Genomic DNA, 27,575 nt, shown 5'->3' on the forward strand with positions numbered 1-27,575 from the left:
TATACAACCACTAAACATCTTTTTTCGTTGGATTTAATAAACTCTCAAAAATTTGCTCGAAAATTTAGTTTAAGTTTCGAAATTTAATTTAAATTTTCAAACATTAACGATATTTCATCCAAGTTCCATTTAGATTTTAGCCGTGACACACATGACCAAACAATTTTGCGCACAGATCATAGGGCATATCGGGCATATAATATTTATAACTGACACACTTTATGAAACTTTTATGGCATTAGAGTCTATCCTTATTTATTCTTGTGTGATTTTCCGTTTAACTGCAACATCCACAACACTACTGAGAAAGTTTTCAACTTTTCCGTTATAAACGTAAAAATTTAAATAGGAAGTTTGTTTTAATGTCAAATATAAACAAATGTCATATCTTCAATTTCAAATAAATCTTATAAAGCAAATATTCCATGGTTATAAAAAAATATAACAATACCCTCCAAAAATAAAAACAAGTAATAAATGGTAGATTAGTTGTATTATTTTTTATGTATCATGTTAAATCACGGTAAAGCTATCTCCTTGAAATAGTGTCAAGTTTTGGTGAAATTTACGATCTCTATATCGGCTCTGTAGAAATTTCAGAGACAAATCTGGCCAGTAAATGGATTTTTTTTTTAAATATCACTTTAATAACTTGTGCTCTTCTCCAAAATATATATTTATGTATTATAATCGCCAATTAAATCCTTCTCTGCAGCAACCAATAATCCCATATTGTTGATCAATATTAAAGCGGCAGAAGCTTTCGAAAAGAGACATCCACATTTGAATGTGCAATAAAAGAAATGGGGAAGAAAAAGAGAAGATATAAAATTGAGAATAAGCCAAGTTATTGTCGCCGCCAAGTTTCACCTCTTTTTTATTTTCTGAAAGGTGATTTAATCAGTTGATTTTTCACACAACATCCAAATCACATTGAGACACTTTGTGTGGTGGGTCCACAGAGGTGCTGGGGCTATAATTTAGAGAGTTAAGAGATCGATGGGAGGCCCCCGAATGTGGCCAAGTGTCTGATGAAAAATTGTATTGGGAGAGAAGATCGTGCGCCGAAAGAGATTAAAGTGATCTTATTTGTCTCTGTGGAAGCTGCAGAGCTGAAGAATCAATGAAAAATCGCAGAAAATATTACAAATGTCTGAGATCTCTTCTTCTTGGATACTTTGGTGATGACTGTGGCATCTTTTTAATCCTTTGACTCTTGGACACGCCAGGCATAGGTGAGGTTATAGAAAAATCCAAAGTGGCGCATTGGCGGCAAATAGAAAAAGATCTGTATAATTTATGCACATGATCACATTAATAACATTTTATAATTATGTGAGTGTCTTTTCGCATTCAGACGCCTGGTGCATTTAATTGGGGATTTATTTATCAAACACCACACTTCGTGAAGCGTCTGCTGAAGAAGCGCACCCATTGCCATTGAGAAAGATCAAAGAAACTGGGCCTGAGAATCACAATCAGTTTGTATGCGATTCTTGTTCTCCGCGAGACTTGTTCTTTCTGTATCTTCCTTGGCCTTTTTTCCCACCCATTCCGAGTCGTGTTATTTCCCTTGCAGACGCTGTCCGGATGGCTCGTGTCATGAGATTGTGAGTGCCTCCCATAATTATCATCATCAATAGAATTATAAAATATACGTGATCGTCCACCAAAGTGATCGCGCGCAATGCTAAAAAAAAAAAAGAGAAACGCTTAACACGTCGCCGTGCTCAATTGCAATGGGGAACGTGTCACAGTTGCTGAAGAATCGGGAGGGACCCTGTCCAGAGGGAGCACGATGTGGTGCAAAAAAGTATTAATCATGCGGACAAGTGGGTCTACAAGACGTACCATTTGTTGGTGAGGACGAGGAGCGCCCGCAGTCAAGGCCCCCCTTTGAGACAAGCTTAACTGACGCGATCTCCAGCCCAAAGAAAACCCTTTTCTTAATCTGTTTGCCAGTCATTCAAATTCAAACCCATCCAGGGTCAAGTGATCTGCAGTATACACAACAACAATTCTGTCCAAATTATAACTAATTTATAATGTGAAAATTCAGAGAATTGACTTACAGCCCAATGTATGATTGCATATTAAATCGCCATACATTAAATTTAAAAAAAAAATCTTACACCATTTTTTACACTTGACATAGCCACATATTATAAGTTGTAATGCAGGTAGGGCTCTCAACTGGATAATATAATATTATTAAAATATTTAAAGATAAAAGGGAAAACTGAAGGTGCCACTCTTCTTTAACTGAGTTATTAATTGTCGAATAGGTCTCATGCTCTGCAAATTATAAAACGTAATAATATTTCATGATAATAAGTATGGTTATCTAGGTCTAGATGGCAATTTAAACCGTAAAACAAAACAATTTTGATTCATTCTATCTATTAAAAAATTAAGGATTTAAAAAAGAATCCAAAATGAGGGTCGAAGGGGTCCAACGTTCCATATTTCAAAACTGATTTGAATAAGTACAAATACAGGGAAAGTGTTAGAATCGCGGACATATCTGAAATCCGATCTTAACCAGTAACGAGCATGCATATTGCGGATAAGGTTCTTCTAAGCGGTCTATAATGGTCTTAGCAGATTTTTCCAATACAGGATATGACTTTGCCTTTGCATCAAAATTACGTTATAATACGAATATCTCGTTACTACACTAAGAAAAAAACGGGGATGCGATTCACTTTTTTCCTCATAACTTTAACATTTTTAGATGTAAAAATATATCAACATTTTTTAATGTTAATTTTACACCTTTTTAAGGATAAAATTAACATAAAAAGGGTAACTTTAACCCCCAATACACCTAAAAAGGGTAATATTTACAGCGATTTTGGATCAATACTGCAGCGTAAAATTAACATTTCCGGAATGTTATTTTAACTTTTTCGGATTTCTCTCAGTGTATAAATTTGTCATTCTCATTTCAATATTTTTACTAATTCGATCTTTTCACGACTTAAATCATTCAAGTACTAAAAATATCAAGAGCAAGGTCTTGGCACTATTTCTCATTGAGATGATTAATACGTCTCACAACATATTTGCAATGAAGCGGTTTTCAGACAGGAGGTTTAGCCTCGTTACCGAAAGGCTCTATTCAGTAATAATAATCATTCGAAGAGACAAATTCACTCCAAAGTCAAGCCAAACCTATTCGAAAATCAATCGGAAGTCTAAAGTGTAAGTTCACATATTCGCCGCTTTGGTGCTGACTGTTTTTCTATTTCGAATTTTCGATATTCTAACACGAAAATGAATTTTCGTGTAATTTTGTGAAATTTCAAGATGGCAAAATTTTTCAATTTCAATTCATTAAAATAAAAATGTCCTTTTCATTGACTTATTCACTTTTATTCAACTCGTCGATTTAGATTTTCGAACTTCCAACGGATTTTTCGGTAAGTTCTTTCTGAACTGCTTTCGAATAGGTATAATTAATTGAGGTTTATAATTGGAGAGACCTCTCAAATCGGGAATATTAGACGAAGATGGGGCTACTTCCAGTTGTGGGGCTAGATTGTTATACGACTTTTTCGCCTATTTCTAAATGAAGCTGATTCTTACAATTGTTCTATTTAGATCTGCAATTATTTCGACTATCCAAATTACATCATGTTATAATCCTGTTTCCATTAGAAATATGTAAAAAACAACTCATATAACAATGTAGCCCACAGCTCAAAGTAGCCCCAACTCTCCCTATTACTGAACGTAATGAGATGTGTAGGGGGAAGTGGGGTACCTTTCAAAGTGGGGCACCTTTGAAATTGTGATTTTCCTCTTATGTTTAAATGGAACTGAGCCACATAATGTATTTTTATCTTCACAATCTGTTTGTATGGCTTAATTAACAGTAAGGGTCAGTTTTATTTAAAAATGGGTGAAAAGTCCCAATTTCAAAGGTGCCCCACTTCCCTCTATCTCGAATCTATATAAATATAACAAGTAATAGCACTGAATTTAAGTATTTTCAGGTTATGGCGTCTATAGGACTATTGTTTTTACAAATCTAGAGCCAAGAAAATAGTTTTGTGCCAAATTTGAGTTATCTTGTAATAAGAGTTCAAAAGTTATAATAATATTAATTCCTCTTTTTCCTAAGCATGGCGATATGTGGTTACTCCACCCTACTGTTCTCAAGTGCTTGTGCATTATAAATTTTTCTCTCTGTTGGTGCCTGTCTCGACTGCTTTCCGCAGTCCTCGATGTGTTCTATTCTAACACCACCAAACAGTCGTGACAAGAACCAACACAAAGAAAATTCGATTATGTAAAAACATTTAAGAACAGTGAAACTTGATTTTGTAAATCTTAACTTTGTACATCTAACTCAACATGTGATTGTACATTTGAGAATTAGAAACTTATAAGATGGCGCAATTATTCGGGTTCATCCTCACATTACTTTGCGCAATACAGTCTCTTAGCAGAAACATCTTGAGAATACGTTCAAATATGGAGAGAAAATCGTTAAAAACAGCAATTTCACAAAAATTCCGATAATTAGCCGATGAGGCTCATTAGTAATTCATGGAGGCGATAATGATGCATTTCAAAATGTTTCTCACAAAGATCGATGAGAGATGTTTTGGCTGTCTTGTTGGAGCATGATCTAGGCAAAATGGGGATAAAAGATCACTCTGACTAGTAAAAAAATTGCATTGGACATGAACGTACTCAACATAATGCATTTTATGCTTGAACCCGATGATGATGAAGAATAACCGGTATCGCTGCTGATCACTCTCTGCGGAAGATTCATTCTTGTTTCTTTTCCCTCGCCCATTTTGCAATCAACAATGTGTCAATTACGGAGTCCCCGGAGAATCTCAAATTGCCTCCACATTGTCAGTTGATTGAACGCACTAAATGTACTTGGGTTACCTCCTTTCCCTCAGTGCATCTTCGGGTTATGTAGCTAATCCTCGCACGGGGATCATTTGGATATCTTCCGTATCAACATTGTAGCTGATGCTAATGTGGAAATAATCTTCTGACCTTCCTGTCGTACTCTGCCGGCAGCAATCTTAGAGGTCACACACAACGATAGATAGTTACTGGATGACTTCCTGAGAAAATTCCAACATCATCCATAAATCACCCAAGTCACACTCCGCAGCATCGAACTTTATTTCCCAGGCTACGGGCTGGTGGCTTAGGAGCCCTCCCTCGATCACTGTTGATGGATAAACAATATTTACGACACACCCCTCCTACCGCCAAGTCACCTGATTGATTCATTGTTCAGTTCGAGAACATCAAATGGGCACAAGAAATTATATCTCAACATGCTGAGATTTTTTTTAATACAGCCTTTCTAGGGGTGATCATTTTGAGAAAATATATGTTTAAAATTTTGAAATTTCGAATTTCGTCAAATTTCGTCATTTGTTCGTCTTTATTTGCCTTTATATACGCTTCCGTTCAATTCAATTTTTGAATTCAAACTGACTTAACAGAAGGACAGAAGAAAAATTCTGATCCTTGACTTTTCAGAAAAAAAAAACTTTCAAAAGTAATTTAATTGAATACCCCCTCTGTTGGAAGAGAACACCGGCATATAATGCTGTCGACGACATCGTCATGGTATTGTTCCGATCGATTGTCTCTGATGGCGATGTGGCGCCCCATTGGGAGGATTTTGACTGTTCTGGACAGATCTCATTGAGGCCCCGTTGAGAGAAAAGTCAATGTATGAGAAAGAAAAACGACCATTCGGTCTCAGGGACAAGCGTGCAAAAATGGGTTCGGCTGAGCAAACAAGAGGACCCATTGAAGTGATTGAGGCGCCATAAATAAGCTCAAAGAGACTTCTGATTTAAAAAAAAAAACAGCTCTTTTTCCTATGAAATATGACTCGTCTCTCAATCTAATGCCACATGGCATCCGAGTCAAGTGTCTCAAGGCGATCCTCTGTGATTGCCTCATCCATCACTGCGATTCTTTGGTTAGTATTCCTGGAGAAAAGAGCTTCTGCATACGGTGACACCTGCCAACTTAGGCCAAAAGCCTCCTCCTCTGCACAAAATCTTTTGGCGAGGCACACCTGAATAGCGCACCAAGAGAATGTGTCACAAAATAATGATGGGGCATTTGAGATGCATCAATGATTGCTGGTGTGGCCGTGTTAAGTGGCGGCAAGTGGGTCACTCAATGGTAATTGTGAGTGATTGTGATGGTTCAGAGTTCACAGTTAACCGCTATATGGCTCACGATGTGACTATTGCTTAAGTTAAGCGATTGGTGATGAGCCAGACTCGCAATCAACTTTTTCCCGCGCTTTTTGTCATAAGAGACATTTTACAGCTTGATTCTTGCAATAAGTTTAGAATTGAATATTATTCCGGTGTTGATTGCAGTGCTAATGAAATAATAAGGGAAGTGAATCCAAGCCAGGCCCATACAAGATCGCATATCTAAAATATTAAGTTCCATTTTATTTACTGAATTGTTATAGAATTTATAAACTTTAATACTTTGAACAATCGAAAATTTAGAACTTATAGAGCTTAAGAAGAGTTGGCTCTTATAGAGAAACTTGTGACAATTTTCACGAGAAATCTTCAGAAGGTTTAGCAAAACCCGAAAACTTTTAAAAATTTCGTGAAAAAGTAAAAAAAAAAAGGGGATGGCAAAGCATCACAGGCTTTGTGAAGAGCTCGAACTCGTGACTTAAGATGCTATCCCTCAAAAGTACTTTTGCATGATTTACCGTTTACCGGTTCTCAACCCATTTAAACCGATTTGTAAATCACTCGAAAGATCCCACAAAATAATTTTAGGAGTAATAAAATTGATTTTTGGACAAAAATGACTTTATCGTTGCATAACCGGTTCACAACCAATTTGAATGGATTTATAAATCACTCAAAACATTTCCCAAAATAACTTAGGACTAATATAATTGATTTTCGAATAAAAATTAGTTATCGGTTATGAACCGGTTCAAAACCGATTGGAACCGATTGAGTTTTGTCCGAAATTCCAAGGCCTTACCAACGAGCCGAAACATGACCCCATTCGCCTGATAATTGTGCTCTATAGACCCTTTTTAACCTTTGACCCCATAAAAACCGTTATTAGGAACGATTCAACGATATTTTCACACACGGTCAAATATCCGCCTGGGTAATCTCTAAAACATATCCAAAAATGAAAAGAAGCGCACTAGGGTGGAGTAACCACTTATCGCCATGTTTTGGAAAAAGAGGAAATAATTTTATTATAACTTTTGAACTCTTATTACAAGATAACTCAAATATGACACAAAACTACTTAGATGTATTGGCCTTTGATTCGTCAAAACAATAGTCCTACAATTTACTGCTAGACTACTTAAAAAAACTAATTTATATTAACAATGCAAAAATAACCACTTCGTCGCCACATTTCACCACTTTTCGCCAGTTTTGTAACCACTTCTCGCCACCCACTTGAAAAGATCCAAACTCGATTATTTTAGGCAATGTTATAAAAAGAATACATTCAGCCAGGGGCATGAGCCGAAAAAACTTTTGAGTTTATTAGCTATTTTCTGTCATTGTAGAATGAATTAGCAAAAAATACTAATACAAGATAAAAGTCAATTTAATAATGAAGAGGCAACCGAAAACCTTAAATTGGCAACCTACGTAGTTTTGGAGATATCTCGTGAAATGTGTATGAAAACAGGGAAAAAATTACACTAAAACCGGTCGCATTTTTCCGAGCTAATGTCACCCCCCTGCATTCAGCATTTCTTTTTCCTCATGATCACCTTATTATTACTCACATTAAATGATCTTTCTTCACTTTTATTTGAGAAATCAAATTATTGGACTATTGCAGAAAGTAAACAATGCAGATTTGACAATTGACAATCTGCGAAGTGGAGTTATCGTCGCCTATTGAAAAGAGATGGCGACAGGTGGTAATATCACTCCAAAATATTACCACTTTTCGCCATGCCTCATTTTTATATAAAAATAATATAAAATGAAATATTAATTAACTAAATAGAAATTTTATGTATTCCCCAAGTGTAATTAAATATTTAATGTACAAATTATTGATTCAAAAAGGTATTTTTTACTTGATGAAAATTTGATGACACTTAGTATATTTGGTAAGAAATATTGGATTCGATGTACTTGCTTAGAATATTACTCTAAAAAATGTTCAAAATCGTAAATCCAAAAAGAATAATAATTATTTTTCTACTCTATACGTAGCAGCAGTAAAAATACAAAGAAATTTGCGGTTCATTTATTTCACAAATAGCGAAAAATAGCGATTTCAATATAAGTGGCGAAAAGTGGGGCATTGGCGAGAAGTGGTGATTCCACTCTACACATTTTCAAGCAATCCCAAAAAACATGTCTTTTTGATGGAGAAGGGGAGGGTGAGGGGAAATGGGTGGTATATTAACGATCCTTGAGTCGACTTATGGGGGTCCCCCTGAAGTCCCAAGTCGCTATCTCTAACCGTTTGGCCTGTAGAGCTGGCGACAGCCGGAGGGACAAACAGCGTGACGACATCTCTCAGAAATCGTCTGAAAAGTAAAGATTTATTGAGAAAAGCGGCCTCTAGGGGGTGATAGGTGGAAATTTTGGGAAGGAGTCAAAAAATCGAAAGATTATTGCTCTCTCCGTGGAGTTCGAGCAGTAAAACTCGAAAAAGCTTTGACAAAATCTGAAAAACTTTGGAAAATTTTGACTGGAATCTATAAAACATGAAATCCATCTCTGTAAAACAAAATCCCGAACGTCAAAATCCCGAATGTTTGAAATCCTGAAAGGGATGAAATTGTATGAAGGATCGTGTGTAGAATAATTTCCCAAGACACAGAAAATTTCCCTTTGCCTCCAGCAAGCGCGGGTGCAATTGTGAGATTAGCTATTACATTTTTAAGAATTCGGGACTTTGGCTTTCGAATTTTGACATTCGGTATTTTGGCTTTCGGAATTTTGACTTTCGGGATTTTGACCAGAACCCTTGTAAAACGCCAGCAAATCATCAAAATATTTCAGATAAATAATGCAATTACTTTCCTACTGAAAATTGATTATCGGTATATAAAATTGGTTTCAAGTCCATATTGTTTTCTATACAGACTTGTAAAGAATTCCAAGACCTTTCAAACTAACCTGAACGTGTCAAAAGAATTTAACAAATATGATCTCTAGAGTATTTTAAAATTAAAAGAGCTGAATTTTAGGTACATTTAGGTTCTGAAGTCATTTTTTATAGGCCGGCTTTCAGTGTGTCCTACTTTTGGTAAATTACCGTTCGACCAGTAGAATTATTTATTCAATTTTTGAAAATTTTGTTGTCAATTAACATGAAATTGTCACTGATTTGTATTACAAAATAATCCACCTATTAATGTTATACCCACACTGAGAAAAAATAAGGGTGCGATTAACTTTTTTTCCTCATAATTTTAACACTCTTTAGGTGTAAAAATATATCAACATTTTTTAATGTTAATTTTACACCTTTTTAACGGTAAAATTAACATGAAAAAAGGGTAACTTTAACCCCTAATATACTTAAAAAGCATAATATTTACACCGATTTCGGATCAATACTGCAGGGTAAAATAAACATTTCCGGAAAGTTATTTTAACTTTTTCGAATTTCTCTGAGTGCACCATACGCTAAAATATTATAGCAAATATAATTAAACTAAATTAAATAAGTCTACCGGTTAACTTGAGGAACCAATCGACTTTAGGACAATTTACGTTAATTTGCCAAAAGTCGGACAGTACTGAAAGTCGGACTAACTTATTATTATTATTAAGACTAAGCATAATTTCGAGCACTCTGCGAATATTCTTTCACCATTGATTGTTTTGTGTGTGCTCATTGATTTTATTTTAACTTTCCGGTATCTTCAGAGTTAAACGGATATGACGTAAAAATTACACCGCATTCCCCCAATATTCGACAATTAGGTCCGATGATGGCTGCTAAAAACGAAAAAAAAACTGTGGCCAAAAGAGATTCAAAGAGTGATTTTGACGATGAATTTCCACGAAGAGAGTCAAAATTTCATGGAAGAGACGCACGATCGCATAATTTCACCATTGGCAATCACCGATGATCAATCGGATAGCAATAAAACAGTCACGATGACCTTCTGAGATGCCCACAAAACGACTTGTCCGCGAGGCACAAGCCACAGTCAAGCTCAAGATCACCCATTTTGGGAAATTATGTGAATTTTTCCACGCTTCGCGATTACTCAATGATCGTCATCGACACGATCACCGGGGAAGACGCACCTAAATGGTCAGATCTAGTTCTACGTGGTCTATTGGGATGCCACAACAACGTGTGTGATCTTGATGATCTCGACAAGTGGGTTAAGTACCCATTACGATCACCCATTGATACTTTTGTACCAATTAGTGTGTCCCATTTTGCACCATCGGCCTCCGGACAATTCTCACCACATCGTCTCTCATTCCTTCAACCATCCAATAACAATTTCCCCATCCCAGCCTCGGGTGAAGAAAGGAAGGTAAGCTTAGGAGTTGTGGGAAAGAGGATGAAAAAAAAGGGCAGCGAGACGAGTTCTTGTGCACTTCTTCCATAACAATTTTGCATTCAATCTTCATTAGTTTTAGAGGTGATCGCATTGGTTCAGTAACGGATTTCACTGCTGCATAATCGGGTTTTGGAGTATTCTTGAACACATCTGTCTCTCTGTCTCTCTTTCTCACTGTATATAGCTCCAAAACCTCAAAGATGACTCTTGGCCCAAAGACCGCCTTTGTCTCCTGACCACAAGACGCTTTATTTTCAAATCCAACAACTCCATACAATCATACATCTGAAAGCACATTCATGTTGCTCTCTGGCATCATCAAGTGAAAAAGAAAAAAGCCTTAAAAAAGATAAACAGCACTCATTCACCAACTTAATCCCGCGCTTTCAGCCACAATCAAACACATTTCGCGCAATTTTTTTTCCGCTCTAACCGATTAAGATGTATTAATAAAGTCCTCACCAAAATGCTTCTTTGTCGCAATACCTTTTCATCTTTTTTTCCAGAGAAGTGGAAAAAAGTGGTGATCCATTAATGTTGATTGTGGGATTGGAAATGAAATCAGTGTTTTATGGTCTCCGGAGAGTAACACAACCTGTCGCACTTTGGAGACATTAACAGTAAATTACCCACAATCAATGCTGGTATCACTTGATATGATATTCGATGTCACAGCATCATTTTTCTGAACCACACCTGACAACGCGTGCAACGAGTTTCTTCCTGCCCTCCCAGGCATTGCCATATCCAAAGAAATATCCACTGTTTTTCTCGGTCTGTTCTATCCGTTCTATCAATGTTCACGATGAGTTCATTTTTAAACGTTTCCTCACCTAATGGGAATTTATCAGAAGACTTTCATTGCTCTCAATATTACGGCATGTACAGACTTGAGGATTAGTCGAGAGACAACTTTTAGTATAATTAGAATAAAAATAATAATTAAACTACATACACTTCTATCAATTTCCATTAAGCCGTTCCTCATTTTACGTTGAAAATCTACCTAGGGTCTAGATTCTAGATATAGGCCATCTAGGGAATATCAATTCAAAACATAATTTAAAAACATTCCTTAACTATTCGACGGTAGGACCAAAAAAATTGGTTCCGCATTTCTTAGCCATAAGTTAAGTATTTATGAACCTTATCTTCATTGTAAAAATACAGTAGAACCCCGCTATAGCCAATCGCTCTATAGTCCACAATTTATCGACCGATGATTTCAAAACACTGATTTTAAGTTAGGTTATGATTTTAGTACGCGACATGCAATGTTTTAATTATTTTAATATTTTTGGCAAACTTTATTGAGTAGATGTGATAATTGTCATCCATAATGAAGAGAGCGAGGACAAGTACCACAATCGCAAAGAAAGTGGAAGCCATTGAGCAATTTCAATACCGTCGTTGCGGGTGACTTTGCACTCGGGGGGTGACTTTGCACTCTGCTGTCTCTAAGACTTTCATAAATTCTAGCATTTATTGATGGTCTTCGCCGGTCCGGTCTACCATGTCAAAGTATATAGGGATATGTTATGTACCAAGTAAGGTACAATGATCCCTAATAGGATTCTTGTAGTTTCAGTAATAGTCAATGAAATGCTAATATAGGTATTTTGTCAAAAAACGGCTCCGTGAAAAAGTTATCTAAAGGTGCAATTCCAAAATCAATTTCAGAGTAGTAAATTGCCTAAATCCAATCTAAATTTATCTGGCTAGAGTAATCCACTTAGATTTTGTTGATTATTTTTATTAAAATATTTTTTTCTCTATTATCTTCCTAAGAACGCATTATTTATGATATAAAATTGCATATAATGGTCTTTCTAAAGCTTTTTTATAGAAGTATTTGACTAAAAATTGTCCAATTTTTTAGTAATTTAAGATAAAATGACCGAGATCTACAAGATGGTATGGTCGCCATCTTGATTTGACGTTTCTGTCCGCCATTTTGAATAACTGTCAAAACAAAAATCTCATCCGATTGAGCTGAAATTTTAGTATGTTCTAGCTGATGTCAAGGCCTTTTCAGAACATATATAAAATCCGACCTAGGTCAAGTGATTGTCTGAATATAGGGGCTTTAAGTTTAAAATTTTGACATTTTCATGAATACAGAATTACAGGGAGCCTGTTTTATCAAAACCATCACAAAAAAGGCAGTTCTATCGTTAGGCGATAAGATCTAACAAACAAACAAAAAGAAAAGTAATGTTTTTGTTTATAACAGTGCATTATTTGAGAATCTTAAAAACTGTTTTCGCAAAGATGAAAAATAAAAAATTAATTAAATGCGCTTTTCGTTTATTTTTTTTCAATTATGTTAGAGTAAATAAATATATAAAATAAAAGTCTCAACCATTTTTAATTGTTACTGAGGCATTTCGTTTAGGTTTCAAATATTGAAGATTAAAAAATAAAGACCGTCAAAATATGAGTATTACAAAATTTTAAAATTTGAGCCCCTGTATCTAGGTAAATACTTGACGTAGACTGGGACATAGATACGTTCTGAAAAGGTCTTGACATCAGCTACAACATACTAAAATTTCAACCCAATCGGACCAGTTTTAGGTTTTGACAGTTATTCAAAATGGCGGACAGAAACGTCAAATCAAGATGGCGACCACGTCATCTTGTAGATCTCGTGCATCTTACCCTTAGAACTGAAGATCTTCATTGTCGTTTATTATCAGAAATTGTTGATTTTTTAGTATTTATTAAAAAGTGCAAAGTCACCCGCACCTTATCCCCAGTGCAAGCCTTTTTTCTTGATTTTTTTAAACATAGTAAAATTTTATAAAATTAATGTTAGTGGCACAAAATCCATTCATTAACAACTGAATACAAATAATTTTACCCATTAACCCCCCTCCCTTCACTTTAACTGTCCACTTTTAGAGGGTAAAGTTGAAAAATAGCGAAAAAACGTGCAGTCACCCGCAACGACGGTACTAAAAGTCGTTGATAATTTTAAAAAATGACATGGACTAGTTATAGTGCGACCCAAGTGTCAAATCTGGAACCAGAGCGAGGCAGCCAGGCCCTTCTATCCTAGGTGCTAGGATCGCAAATAGAAAATTGGCTCAAAATGGATAATTTTGATGGCGCACATTTCATTTGATTTCTCATAGTTAAACTCATTTCTAAAAAAAATCACTTACACAGTGGATGAAGAGTATACTTGAGATGATATTTACTTAATATTTTTTTGCATCGAAGGGAAATTATTTTCACGGTGGCGGAAAATTCGCAAGTACTACACTGTGTGTGGTTTCAAACACTGAATGTGTGAGCGTTCGCACATCCATATCAGACAACTCCAGCTTGAAAATCATAACCTCACTAAAGCCTCATAAGTCACAGTGAGACATTCATGGTCATTTCCTCTTCGACAGGCGTATAGTCTACTTCCCATCTCCATGAGACGACGATTATTGACAGTGTGCACCGTGTGAACATGTTCATTGTCGCTTTTTCGATATTCATTTGAAAGAAAAAAACAGTGCTCCAGAAAATGTGAAAAAATGTGTTTTAAAGATCATCTTTTAGTGCAGTGATAGTTTCCGTGGGTTCACGGGGGTACAGTATAACAATCGGAAAATAATTTTTAACAGTAGATAAAATTTATTTCGAGAAAAAAAGCAATGACGAACCCAAACCCCCATCGTGTGAACACTGCCCCCGGGGGTAAGAATCGCATAAATCATCATATTTTTTTCATTTTCCTGTCCAGGAAAAACCAACAATTCTGTGATAGTGAACTAGGCATGCATAAAAACCTAAAAGATCAGTGAACTTTTTAGTGTAGTGGAATTCACTGCCCATTTTACAGTTTAATGTGCGAAGGCTGCCTACATTCCCCTACTTTTATAGAATTTACACTTCTTGAAAGAAGCTTCTTCTTAGAAATTCGAAAATAAAATTTTCGAATTTGATATAGTATGAACAAGTTTGAAAAAGTATAAACAAATAAGAGTATAAATAAATCCAAACAAAAGAATGACCTAACATTACTAACTTTTCATCCCTTATTCTTGTATTCTCAGTAATTCTTTTACTCTGCACAAAAGAAAAATATTTTGCAAAATATTCGTAAGTGTTGTGAATTCCTATGGGGGAGTTACAAAATGCTCGCAAATCGTATAACCCACAAACAAGTTGGTAAAAGTTTGTACTTTTTTCACAAACATTGTTCGTAACATGATAATTTGACGAGCATTTTTTGTACTTTTACGAACATTTGTTCATAAATGTTCGTAAACACACAAAAAATATTCGTAAAATTTTGTCATTTGTTCGTAAATTTTTGTTTATCTGACGAATATTTTACGAACAAATGACAAAATTTTATAAACAGTTTTTGGGTGTTTACGAACATTTACGGGCAAATGTTTGTAAAAGTACAAAAAATGCTCGTCAAGTGATCATGTTACAAACAATGTTTGTGAAAAATGTATAAAATTTTACGAACTTATTTGTGAGTTATACGATTACGAGCATTTCTCAAGTTCCTCACAGGAATTCACAAACATTTACGAACATTTTTACAAAATATTTTTTTCTGTGTGTAGTCTCACTACACACTTAAAAACTTGCGAAAAGAAATCAGAATGGGAGAATTCTCAGTATTCTGCTGATGGTGGTGACAACTTTATAAGAAAGACTCCCCGTATCGAATTTCTATCTGAAATCTCATCAAAGTGAATAACTTGAGTTTTTAATTTGAAATAGCGGAAACTGTGTGTAATGTATGGTATCGCGACTTTGTAGATTTCTGACCTTCTGTCATCATAACTGCTATTTTTAATAATACCAAGAAATAGAAATTTGCATAACAAAATTTTTTCAATCTTCCTAAATTTTCAATATATCATTTCTTATCGTGAATCCTTTAAATTGACTCTATTTCAAATGATTACAAAAAATTGATAGGCTTAAAGAAATAGGAAATAGATAGATAGATATTTATTCATCAGCAATGCTTATAAGGAACATCACAAGAGAGGCAAAAGTACATTGTAATTTTTAGCGGCCACCGCCATCTTAGCGTTAATGAACAACCTCGGAGTGAAGACGGTGGAAAACTCCATCAGAGGTTGTATATGCCAATCATCAAATGCATTACAAATGCGTTACAAATGCATGTAACGAGTGGTTTATAAGCCCCCAGAAACATTTTCCTACCGAATTACAAACTCACCGTGAGCTTTCTAAAATTGCTCATAACACAACTAACGTAAATCTTACGTACATTAAACGTTACTAACTTACGTAAAACTTAAAATTGTCTTAAATATTTTAATTTTAGAAAGCATTCACTTAGTAACTATGTCGTAAAAATATCGCAATATTTTCTACAAGACGACTTCGTGGAAAATTGATAATTTATTTCTTTATTTTTTTCTTAAAAACTTTTTTCCATTAAAAGTTAATGGAAATTGCATGAATTTCGAACTTGAATTTATTACTGTCCATTTGAAATGATTTACTGACCAGTTTGATTTTTTAACGTTTAAAAAATATTAATTTTAATAGATCAGATTTTAGTAAGTTAACTTACGGTATATTTTTCGTAAGTTATCTTACTTAAAACTTTCTCCACTTTTTTGGCATTTTTTAGAAACATCAACCTTTCAATTACCATAGCGTTACTCGCCATTTTTAATCAGTTTAATAACATTAATTTTGTTACTTGGGAGGTATAAGATACAAAAGAGGGTGAATTGATCTTTAAATTTTTCATGAAATATAAACATTTATGCTATACCAACACGCAATCGTCAGAAAGGACAGAAAAAGCAGATTAAGTCTCTGTGGGGAAATTATGGCAAAGAAAAAAACAGGACGGAGGTGAAAATTACATTTTTCTCCCCTGGGGGCCCCATCTGGCAAAATAAATATACTACCACTGCAGTCTCATGGAAATGATCGTTAAGTTGCGAAATTAATATTCACAGGCACGACAATTGGGCAATTGGCGCAAATGGAGAGAAAAAAAAAGTTCAAAAGCTCAAAATGATGATCGTGATCAGTGGTGATCTTTATGGAGTGTCAGACATCATTGAGTAATTTATGCTGCCCCTTGAGAGACCAAAACAGAGAAAAAAATCACGAATGATGATCTAAAAAAATTAGTGTCTCTGGTGTAAAATGTGTCTTTTATGCAATTCCCCAAGACATGGATGACGGTTATTTTTCTCGTTTCACTTTCTTGTTAATTCTTTTACATGGTTTGTTTTTGATTTCGCAGAAATTATATGACGAAATCTTTATGTCAGACACTTTAAACAATTGCTGGGTGTTATTAAAAATCCGTCAGTGTGGGGAGGGAGGAAAGAGATGGGGGCGAAGAAGTTGAAGCACATTGAAAAAAAAATCAACGCGGATTTTCGATTGTAATCTCAAAATTTAAATAAAATACAATAAAAATAAAGTGGATGAAAAAGTGACCAAGAGCGGAACGAGAGTTAGTTCGAAAAGTGCTTCAAAGTATATGATTTTTGTGATATTTCAGCGAGACTTGATCTTATCCCCCTCGCACTGCCCAATTCCCTCCCGGATTTGACTTATACCATGCGCCTATGGTCTCAAGAGACAAGTATTTATTCCTTTGAATTTGAACATTTTACACACGGACAATTTACAGTTGAGGCCAGAGAGAAGCAGAGAATGAGATAAAGTTGCAGCAGCAACATCGACAAGTTGAAATGGTTCAAAAACCATACAATATAAAAGCTAAGAAAATCCATGCTAAATTGGGTGAGCCTCGATGGACGAGATCGTTTCTCTTGGCGATCATACTTTTTTTTTTCTTTCTTTTCTCAACTTCGCAGTGGTTGACCCAAAGCACTGGATGGATGATTTTTTTTTGCATCCATCCCAAGCTAAACAGAGTCTCTTTTCTCTCCTACTTGCCATTCACAAAATGAGCAAATTGGCTCTTTGGATTGCGCAAAGCATCCACATCTCACGATCGCCCATGAAGAACAATTAAATTCATCTATATATTGATTTATTGTTGATTTCATCCCGCACAATTCAACATTTTCTTGGTCAGAGGATGGAAAAAAGCACAAGGAGAAAAAATAGCTCTCACAATAGACTTAAAAGGGTAACCATCGGGAATTTGAGATACAAAAAAAAAACGCTTTTTGTTTACACAGAGAAATGTTTCGTTAAATTGTTCGTAAATGTTTGTAAAACCCTATTGGGTTATACGAAATTTTCATAAATCGTATAACCCACTAAAACGTTTGTAAAACGTTGGTAATTTTTCACAAACATTGTTCGCTACTTGATCACTTGACGAGCATTTTTTGTTCTTTTACAAACATTTGTTCGTAAATGTTTGTGAGCTCACAGAAAAATGTTCATCAAATTTTGTCATTTGTTCGTAAAGTTATATCATATTAAACAAAAATATACGAACAAACGTTTCTAAAAAAGAAACAAAAAACTCGTTAAATGACCATGTTACGAACAGTGTTTGTGGAAAAGTACAAACTTTTACGTACTTTTTTGTGGATTATACTATTAACGAGCAATTCGTAAATCCCCTGTAGAAATTCACAAACTTTTGCGAATAATTTATATACATAATATTTATTTTTTGTTTATGAAAAAGCCCTCGTATATAAAAAACTTAAACAAAATCATTTAATAAATTAGATCTTAATCTACATAACGTGTTAATTCTTCAGTAATACAACAACAAAGACGATTCTCCTGGAATACTCCTAAAGGAATAATGGCCTAAAAGGATGCTTCTAATTAAAAAGACTGGTATAAAAATGATTATCCATTAAAGTATTATTTCTATGATTAATGTAGTGACACTTTGAAAGCTTCCTCAATGATGACGAAAGCTTCTTCAAGAATGACGTAAAGTTAATTTTCTCGCTCCAACTGAACAGTCTCAGAATTAAATGATCAATCAGTAACCAATTTGGTTTTGTTGCGCTCATAAATTGACTAAAGATACGTAACCCTGTTATTAAAAAAAAAATTTGTAACAGTGATATGGGAAACTCTGAATATTTTTAAAAGTTAAAGATGGAAACATTATCGACAATAACATTCTTCTTTTTTTGTTTTATATTTTATAGGGGCCGGACGTCCTTTGACATCCATACAGCCCAACGGTAGCATTGAATGCTCTACAAGAGCCTGTTACCTCTCTACCTACAAGTGCCTGCGGACCTGTCTTTTTCACCTCCTAAGCTAAGTAAGTGTATTCTTATCATAATTACTTGTAAATGGCAACCCATCCTACAACTTTTTGGATAATTTTATTCACTACTAGGGTGATCCCCTTGAATTATTTTCTATGAAGCACTCATCAGGTGGAGCACACAACTGAAATTTGCCGAAAAGTTGTATTTATAATGCACATTTTGCGTTTTATGTCTTTTAAGTTCGCCGAAACAAAGTGTAACCCTAAGTGTGCTTCTAAAATGCTCTAATCTCACAGCTATACTTTTTTAGAAAATATAACAATATTTCTGTAATTTCAGTACAAAAAGTATGATGATGAAGAAATTAAATTTACAGAAATGTTCTTGAGTACCGAATACTGAAATAGGGTGAAAGAAACACCTATTGACACTTTAAGAACCTGTGTCAGGACCTATAGACACCCTACTCTGTACCATTTGAAATACGAAATTTGAACACTTATCCTTATCGAGAAACGCAAAATCAATGAAAAAACGCCATATTACTTACATTTTATTAGATACATTAAATATATTTCAACATTTTGACAAAAGTGTCAATAGGGGTTCCTGTTGAAGAGGTGTTCATTCGACCCTATTCTGAGTTCTTTCGAATATATACAGCTGATTGTGAGTCTACATCTACTAGTCGTAACTAGAAGCACATCAAAATTGGTACCCTTATTCCTCCACATTAAGATTTTGACAATTTCCTAAGGTAAAGTGCCCTCGAGTCGACCGGTGATCAATATTTCAATGTTTGATGGTGAATTTCTATAAAATTGTCACTGATTCGTATTTATTTATAAAATAATTGACCTATTAATGTTAGATCATACGCCAAATATTAGTGCAAATATAAATAAATTGAATAAATAACCCCAATAGGGATAAGCGGTTGAAAATGAATGAATGAATGAATGAATAAATAACTCTACCGGTCGAATTGAGGAACCGGTCGACTTGAGGGCGCTTTACCTTATTTAACATGGGTCAGAACTATTTTATCTCTGAGTCTTGCAAATGCCGATGAGGCTTATCTCGACTCTTGTAACACGTTCGATCTCTCTTGGTGTCAAACTTACTCGTTCAAGGTATATTATTCTATAGTGGAGAAATTTTCCTATTTTATTTATTTAATTTGAATTGAGATTATCTGTGTTTTATATGGTGAGTAAGCAATCCAGTTAATTGAAATGAATTTAAACTGAATAATAAGGTACACTGTGGATTTAATGGAATAATTATTTATAATTGGTAAATATTGTCTAAAAAAGAACTCTTTTGTTCAACAAATAAATGTTTTGGTAAGCAAAACGAGCAAAACAATCATACACTGAGAGAAATCCGAAAAAGTTAAAATAACATTCCGGAAATGTTAATTTTACCCTACATTATTGACCCGAAATCGGTGTAAATATTATGCTGGGTTAAAGTTACCTTTTTTCATGTTAATTTTACGCTTAAAAAGGTGTAAAATTAACATTAAAAAATGTTGATATATTTTTACACCAAAAGTGTTAAAGTTATGAGGAAAAAAAGTTAATCGCACCCCATTTTTTTCTCAGTGTAGATCGCTCAGTAATTTTAGCCATCAGTTGCAAAATGAGCTTTGATCAGGAAAAAATCAATTTTGTCATTAATATTTGATTCAATATGTTCAGTAAAAATCTTAAATATTTACAATATTCATTCATTCATTTTCAACCGCTTATCCCTATTGGGGTCGCGGGTATATTTACAATAATGCTCCTAATTTAAATAAGAACTAGGGGAAAGTTCTCTCCCTTCGAACGTTCATGTCTTAGAATAATGTGAAATTTCTTTTGCTTTTTTCTATGAGGCTTACATATTTCTATTAAATATTAGTTAGCTTTTTATCAATTATTAATAATTAAGTGATAATTAAATAAAATTCCTTAGGAATAATAAAAGAAAATTCACATTATTCGAAGGCATGAACGTTAGAAGGCAGAGTACTTCCCCCTAAGAATTACAATAAGTAAATAATTTTTCTTCATTGAAAATTTAAAGACAAATTCCTTGGTTTAGTTCTAATTTTTGTACCGTTTAAATTTCGTTTACTGATCCAATTTCAAATTCTACTGACATTTTTAATGTTTTTTAGGTCTTTAGAAAATAAATTATCACCAATACTCAATATAGATCTTTAAAAGAAGTAAAATCATCATAAAAGTTTCAAATATTTCATTTAGTAATCTATGTGTAGTTCAGGGTGAAAGAAACACCTACACTAAGTCCCGGGATTATACACATTTTAGGGACCGAAAAAATCGCGCGAAATGGCATTATGCATCGAGAAAAATTGCATACCCGTAGGGGCTTTCTTTTGAATAAATCGGCCGTAAAACAAATTTCGCGTGGAGTAAAAGTATTCAAAACAAAAAGATTCAACAGTTTAATAGAAATGGATTTACAAACAGTACTTCTTGGCCAGAATTCTTCAATAAATGGTTAAAATATTGAAAAATTTTACCTTAATAAGAGAAATTAAAGTTTTATTTAAAAAAAGAATTCAAATTAAATTTTGCATAACGGTGTTTAGAGAATGTTGTTATGTCATATATCAAGAATTATATCTATGTCTCCTATGAATGATTGGCATATACAACCTGTGAAGGAGTTTTCCACCGTTTTCACTCCGGAGGTTGGTCATCAACGCTAAGACGGCGGTGGCCGCATAAACGCATAACATATAATTACTTGAAAAGGACTCTAGTGTAAGCACAATAAACAAATAAATAAATAAAAATGAATCACAGTATTTTCAAATTTCCCGCGTCGCAAAATAGTATACATTCAGGCGTATTTCAAAAATGATTTCATAAATTGACTCCCAATGGTAGGCAAACTTGCATAATTGCATGTGCATAATTCCGTCAGGTGCATAATCCCGAAGTGCATAATGCCGGGACTTAGTGTATTGAGACTTTAAGTACTCGTGTCAGGATTTATTGACACCCTATTCTGCATCATTTGGAATACGAAATTCGAACACTTATCCTCATCGAAAAACGCAAATTAATGAAAAAACCGTTATATTACTTAGATTTTATTGCATGCGTTAAATAAATTTCAACATTTTGACAAAAGTGTCAATAGGGGTTCCCTGTCGAAGAGATGTTCCTTCGACCCTATTCTAATAAATTACTTATATCATTGATCTTTTCTGGCTAAAATCTTTTACTGATCAAAATTTGTTTAAGATAAAATGATAAATGAGCATATTTTTTTTTAAGTACTTTACTGTTCTCAAGTGCTTCTGCATTATCGACTCTTTTCGAGTTGGAGAAACAGTTGAGACTGGAACCAATACAAAGAAAAACGTCGGTAATGCAGAAGCACTTAAGAAAATATAGTGCTAAAAAACATTTTCATTTTTCATTGGAATAGCATCATTATTAACTTCCTTTTTACTCGCTGAATTTGTTCATTACACTTGCCAGATTTTATTTATTTTCTCATCATATCAATTTCGTTATTGAAAAAATGATTCTATTGCTCATTTTCTTTAAAAAGGCATTTTTTAAAGAGATTGCTTCTAGTGTGCAGATGCCTTTACTTAATTTAATGAACAAGTTCGATTTTTTATTAAGCATTTTTATCAAAATAATGCCTCTATCTTCTGCCTCCGTTTGTAATTACATTACCTTTGCCTAAATTTGAATAAAAGAGTTCGATGGCCAAGAAAACTAATCGATAGAAATGTATCAATCCAGACTAATCTACAAAGTTCAATAGGACAATTTGAGGATTACATTGGTCCCTTCCAAAGTATTATCTTAATAAAATGATCGTCCTTTATTATGCCAATGTACGTCAATTAGCTAAATGAATACCCTCCCAAATAGATCTCATTCTTCCCTGCCACTCTCTCAGTTCGAATCCGGGAATGTAATGGAGCGTCTGAGGAGAAAGATGAAACGATTTCACCCACAAAGAGACTTTTCAAAAGAGCTCAATATACTATATAGATTCTTTTTCACAAGACCTTTCACCATCTCCATGGGCGAAAGAAATTGATCTTCTCACAGGGTTCAATTTGGACTGCCATAGGGGATTTTGAGGAGTCACTCGCACGCAGAAATCATAATCCACGGAGGCACAAAACGGCCGCGGGGCAGAAGGTGGCCAAAGAAAAGATTTCTTGTGGCTATGGGAGCTGAGGAAGGAAAGTACAGGAAAAAAAAATCGAGCTCAAGATCGCGTAGTGGAACGTGTAACGATAATTTTCTATACAGACAATAAATAGAGGCGTATGTTTCGGTATATAGCATTGCATACATTGTTGGTACGTTTAGTATTCTCCCAAGAAGTGGCCATTGAGGAACTTTCCCACGCTAGGCGACTCTTGTGGATACAGAGATACACTTCTCAACTTTCTTGCTCCGCTGCCTGCTCTTGCACCTCCGACTGCCATAGTATTATAAAACATCCAATTGAGAAACTGAAAAACTCTCTTTTCCACCCAGCACTCCTCATATCTCTTTCATTTTTTTTTCTTAAATTCGAAAGCATCAGAACTTCTCAGCAGTTGTAGGTTTCCCCATCATCCGGAAAATTACATTCTTTCTCATTCAAGATCACGCGGTCAGTTGTTTTTTTTTCTTAATTTTATTGTGAAGTTGTAAGGTATTATTCTCTCTTACCTTTCCAGCTCAATTTTTCTTTCTAAAGATCAACATTTGAAATGCAGACAATGGAAGCCACTAAGAATTGGTAATAATGAGCTAATGTACTTCATTTTCATTATTTTCTTCCAAAATAAAAGCACCGAATAGTAAAATCCCGTTTCAATAATCTTCACATTAACACAAAATTTTTATGGTGAAATAACTGGAAAAAAATGGTTTATTGGCACTTTGGTGCAGGAAAAACAGAAAACATTTTACTCTCCAGTGATTTTCTTCCACGCTTCCAGAAAAAAACCCTGCAATATTACTTTAATTTTTTTTTGTAGAATAAATGAATATTAAAAAAAAGCAACTATATTTCTTTAAATCCACAATAGGTCTCGTGTCAAGAATTATGAATAAGGGAAATGAATAATGTAAAAACGATGGTGAAATCCACAAGTTATTTTCACTCAAAACACCCAACCGCACAATTCTTATATTGAGAAGAAGGATTGATTTATAGAACTATCCTCGTCACCACTAAAATACTACTATAATGCATACTTTATTTGGTGGCTGCTCTTGAAAATTCCCATTTTGCACATCTCTTTTGCAAAACATCTTCAATTTTACAATGTTGCAAAACTCAACCAGTTTCGCGATAATGCCATTCTCATCTCAAATACATCATAGCGTCAATTTTAATTTCAAAATAACATGAGGTAGAGATTCTCCATGTGGCGAGAATTTGTAGAAATGTGGAGTGCAGTATTGTACCATAAATAATATAGCACAAAATTAATGATACAGGATCAGGGAGTGAATAAATATGGCCACTGGCCAGTGAGTGAATCGTGAATGGCAGATCGGCAAATCGAACCGATCACTCTCCGTGATTGTGATTATCGCGCCAATCAGTTTACAGGATTACACTGATTCTGCGAACAGTCTCCCCGTGAGAGCAGTGTTCGCCTCCGATCATGCTCCCTGATTGCGTTGATCGGCACCCAAGGTGATCAAGGTTAATGCCCAACGCACAATAACTTTTGTTTAGTAAACATGTTTTTGACATTTCAATTAGAGTGAGTGAGATCTAGATCTAGTCATCTCGCTCATTCTCTTTAAAAATTTTGAAAATATGTTTACAAATAAAAGTTATTGTGCGCTGGGCATAACCCTTTAACGACGAGACAGTTTTCGCTGACCGAAAATCAACAATAAAAATAAAACCGATAAACAAAATTTGTGAAACGTCTTACATCTAACTTTCGAAAACCCAACAGAGGCTGGTATGTACAGAACCAGCTGATTTATTAGGCTTATTTATTAATTAATCAGAAAACCTATGCACAAACAGAGAACATCACGTCCCGAAAGCTCTGTTAATAAATCAGTTGGTTTTCCCTATCGACCGCCCGAGGGCAGGACTAACGCTGAGAAAAAAATTGAGAGTGTTTCAATTTAAAGAATTTTGTGCATTTTGAAGCATTCAAGAGATTATTTTTTGAGTTTATTTTACGTATTTTTATTGTGAGATGTTGAAAATCTTAGTAATGATGTATGAACATTTATTTTCTTTGTGGATTTCGCAAAGAAAGTGTTACTAATTTGTTGAAGAAAATGTGTATTCGTTTTGTTTAGATCAGAATAAACGTAGAATTTGAAAATATTGATAAATTAATTGAAAGAATTGTTAAATCTTTGGTACAGTGAGCGAAATTCAAATAGGGACGGACTTATAAGTGTGTGGTGTGTGTGGTCTGTAAGTCGGATCGACCTAATATTTTTTTGTATAATATAGGCCTATCCAACAAGACTTTTTATGGTAGTGACCCACGCGCAATTGCGTTCGTGCGTGAACGCCAGCCAAATATCAAATTTTTAGGTGATTTTTGAGCGAAATTCAAATAGGAACGATCCCGATTTTTTAAATAAAAGTGAAACAAATCAGATCAATGAGAATTATTTTTATATTGTGGACTTGATCTCTTATTCTTTATGCCACAAATAAGGTCTTTTAGCTATACACTTAAGACCAATTCATGAAGAGTTTCTTGCTTAATTAGCGCCATGCGCTACTGATAGCGTTCTTGAGTTCATCTACGTTCCCCACGGTCGGATACTACTTAACTTCTGCGTTAAATTATCTTGCAATGATGCCTTACAGATTTTCAATATGATTTGGGCTAGGTAAATCACCTGACTAATACAAAATGTGTAGTTTTTTGTCCTGAAACCATTTCATTACAAGACTTTCTTCGTGAATTCCCGCATTATTCTGCTGGAATTTGATATTACCACTAGTTTAAACTTCGGAAAATGCCACCGGTGCATCTTCAAATAATATTCAACACTTTTCAGATATAATTTTAGTGGTGATTCAACGGTTTCGTGTACTTACATAAAATGACTAAAACGTCATATTAAAGCTCGTCTACCATTTACAGAAAAATATATCTCAATGGATAAAAATTGGAATAAACTTACTTTTTTCCGATCAAAAGAAGTTTAAACTGAATGAGTGAAATTGTTTTAAATATTATTGATATAACATACAGAGCAAAAACTTCGGTTGTGCAACTGTGATGACTTGGGCGGCTTTTTCACTTTAGAAAAAGACATGAATCTGTCGGGTGACCAATAGAATGATATCTCAAAAGTGTTGAATACCAATTGAAGATGCACTGGTACCATTTTCAGAAGTCTAAACTAGTGGTAATGCCATTTTCCAGCAGAATTATGAGGGAAATTCATGAAGAAAGTCATCTAATGAAGTGGTTCCAGGTAAAAAACTGCAAATTTTGCTTTATTCAGTAATTTCTGCCTTCCTAAATCTCAATGAAAATCTATGAGGCATCATTGCAATATAAATTAATGCAAGAGTTAAGCAGTATCATACAGTAGTGACAGTGGAGGACCTGATGCTCTTAGTAATGCTAATTAGGTAAGAAATTCTTCATGAATTGGTCTTAAATAGGGCTATAAGGAATTTTATTGGCACGAAGAATAAGATATAAAGTCCACAATATTAAAATAATTCTCATTGATCTGATTTGTTTCACTTTTATTTAAAAAATCGGGATCGTCCCTATTTGAATTTCGCTCAAAAATCACCTAAAAATTTGATATTTGGCTGGTGTGCACGCACGAACGAAATTGCGCGTGGGTCACTACCATAAAAAGTCTTGTTGGATAGGCCTATATTATACAAAAGAATATTAGGTCGATCCGACTTACAGACCACCCACAACACACGCTTATAAGTACGTCCCTATTTGAATTTCGCTCACTGTAGTTAAAAATCACTGCTTAATGCTTAAAAAAAAAATGAAAAAATAGAGGCGGAAATTTATAAAAATTTACAGTAAATATAATGTATAAGAAAAAATCTGACCATTGTTTCTCAAATGAAGTCTGTGTTCCCTAATTCTTTAAAAACAAAGCTAAAATCAAAACTTCTTTGGAATACGTAAAATTAATTGCCATTACCTCCTTTTCCTCACAGTCCCAGGTTATTTTAACTTGATTATAAAAAAATGAAAATTTTTAAAGTTTCTCATCAAAACTGTTTTACTTGATTTTAAGATGATCACATGTAAACAAGCGCCTGGCAAGTTGGTCTTTTTATATGGAGCTATTTGAAGCCAATTCCTAAATTGATCTCGGACTCAGCACACAGTGCTCCGAGGAAAAAATGTATTTAAACAAAAATTTAGTATATTTATCCCTCCATACGGAAAGGTATCTTATAATACGGAAAAACTTCTCACTTTTTAAATATTTAGCATAACGGTAGCGAGTGCAAAAAAATCCCATATAAATTTAAATCGAAGTATGAGAAAGTGACTTCAAATTTTATGCAACTCGCCAGGGGGTTGCATGTAAAGCTGTATAAGACCACATAAATCGTAATCTACTACCTGAATTATATCAATTCCTAATGTTTTTTCTACTTAATTTGACGATAATAAGTCTAACAGCCTCCTCTAGTTGAGTAAGTAATAACTCGTTGATAATATTATTCGTAATTATTCGTATTATTATTCGTAAGTATAATTAAGTAATATTCATTGGAAAATTTTTTCAACGAATTTTATTAGTGGCAAGAAAATTATTTTCCATTTTCAATTATTGGAAAAAAAATAAATAAAAGAATAAACG

The 27,575-nt window shown here is 34.3% G+C and overlaps 1 protein-coding gene across 2 annotated transcripts in view; it reads left to right on the forward strand.

Moving 5' to 3' along the window:
• Positions 1 to 27,575, forward strand: part of LOC129807404 (leucine zipper putative tumor suppressor 1) — a 75,756-nt gene that overhangs the window by 21,315 nt on the left and 26,866 nt on the right. For both annotated transcript variants that reach the window (XM_055856647.1, XM_055856648.1), the window contains exon 2: positions 18,670 to 18,788. The gene's annotated coding sequence lies outside the window, so the exon portion shown is untranslated. The remainder of the gene's footprint in view (positions 1 to 18,669; positions 18,789 to 27,575) is intronic.

This window comes from Phlebotomus papatasi, chromosome 3, assembly GCF_024763615.1.
Source record: "Phlebotomus papatasi isolate M1 chromosome 3, Ppap_2.1, whole genome shotgun sequence".
Lineage (NCBI taxonomy): Eukaryota > Metazoa > Arthropoda > Insecta > Diptera > Psychodidae > Phlebotomus > Phlebotomus papatasi.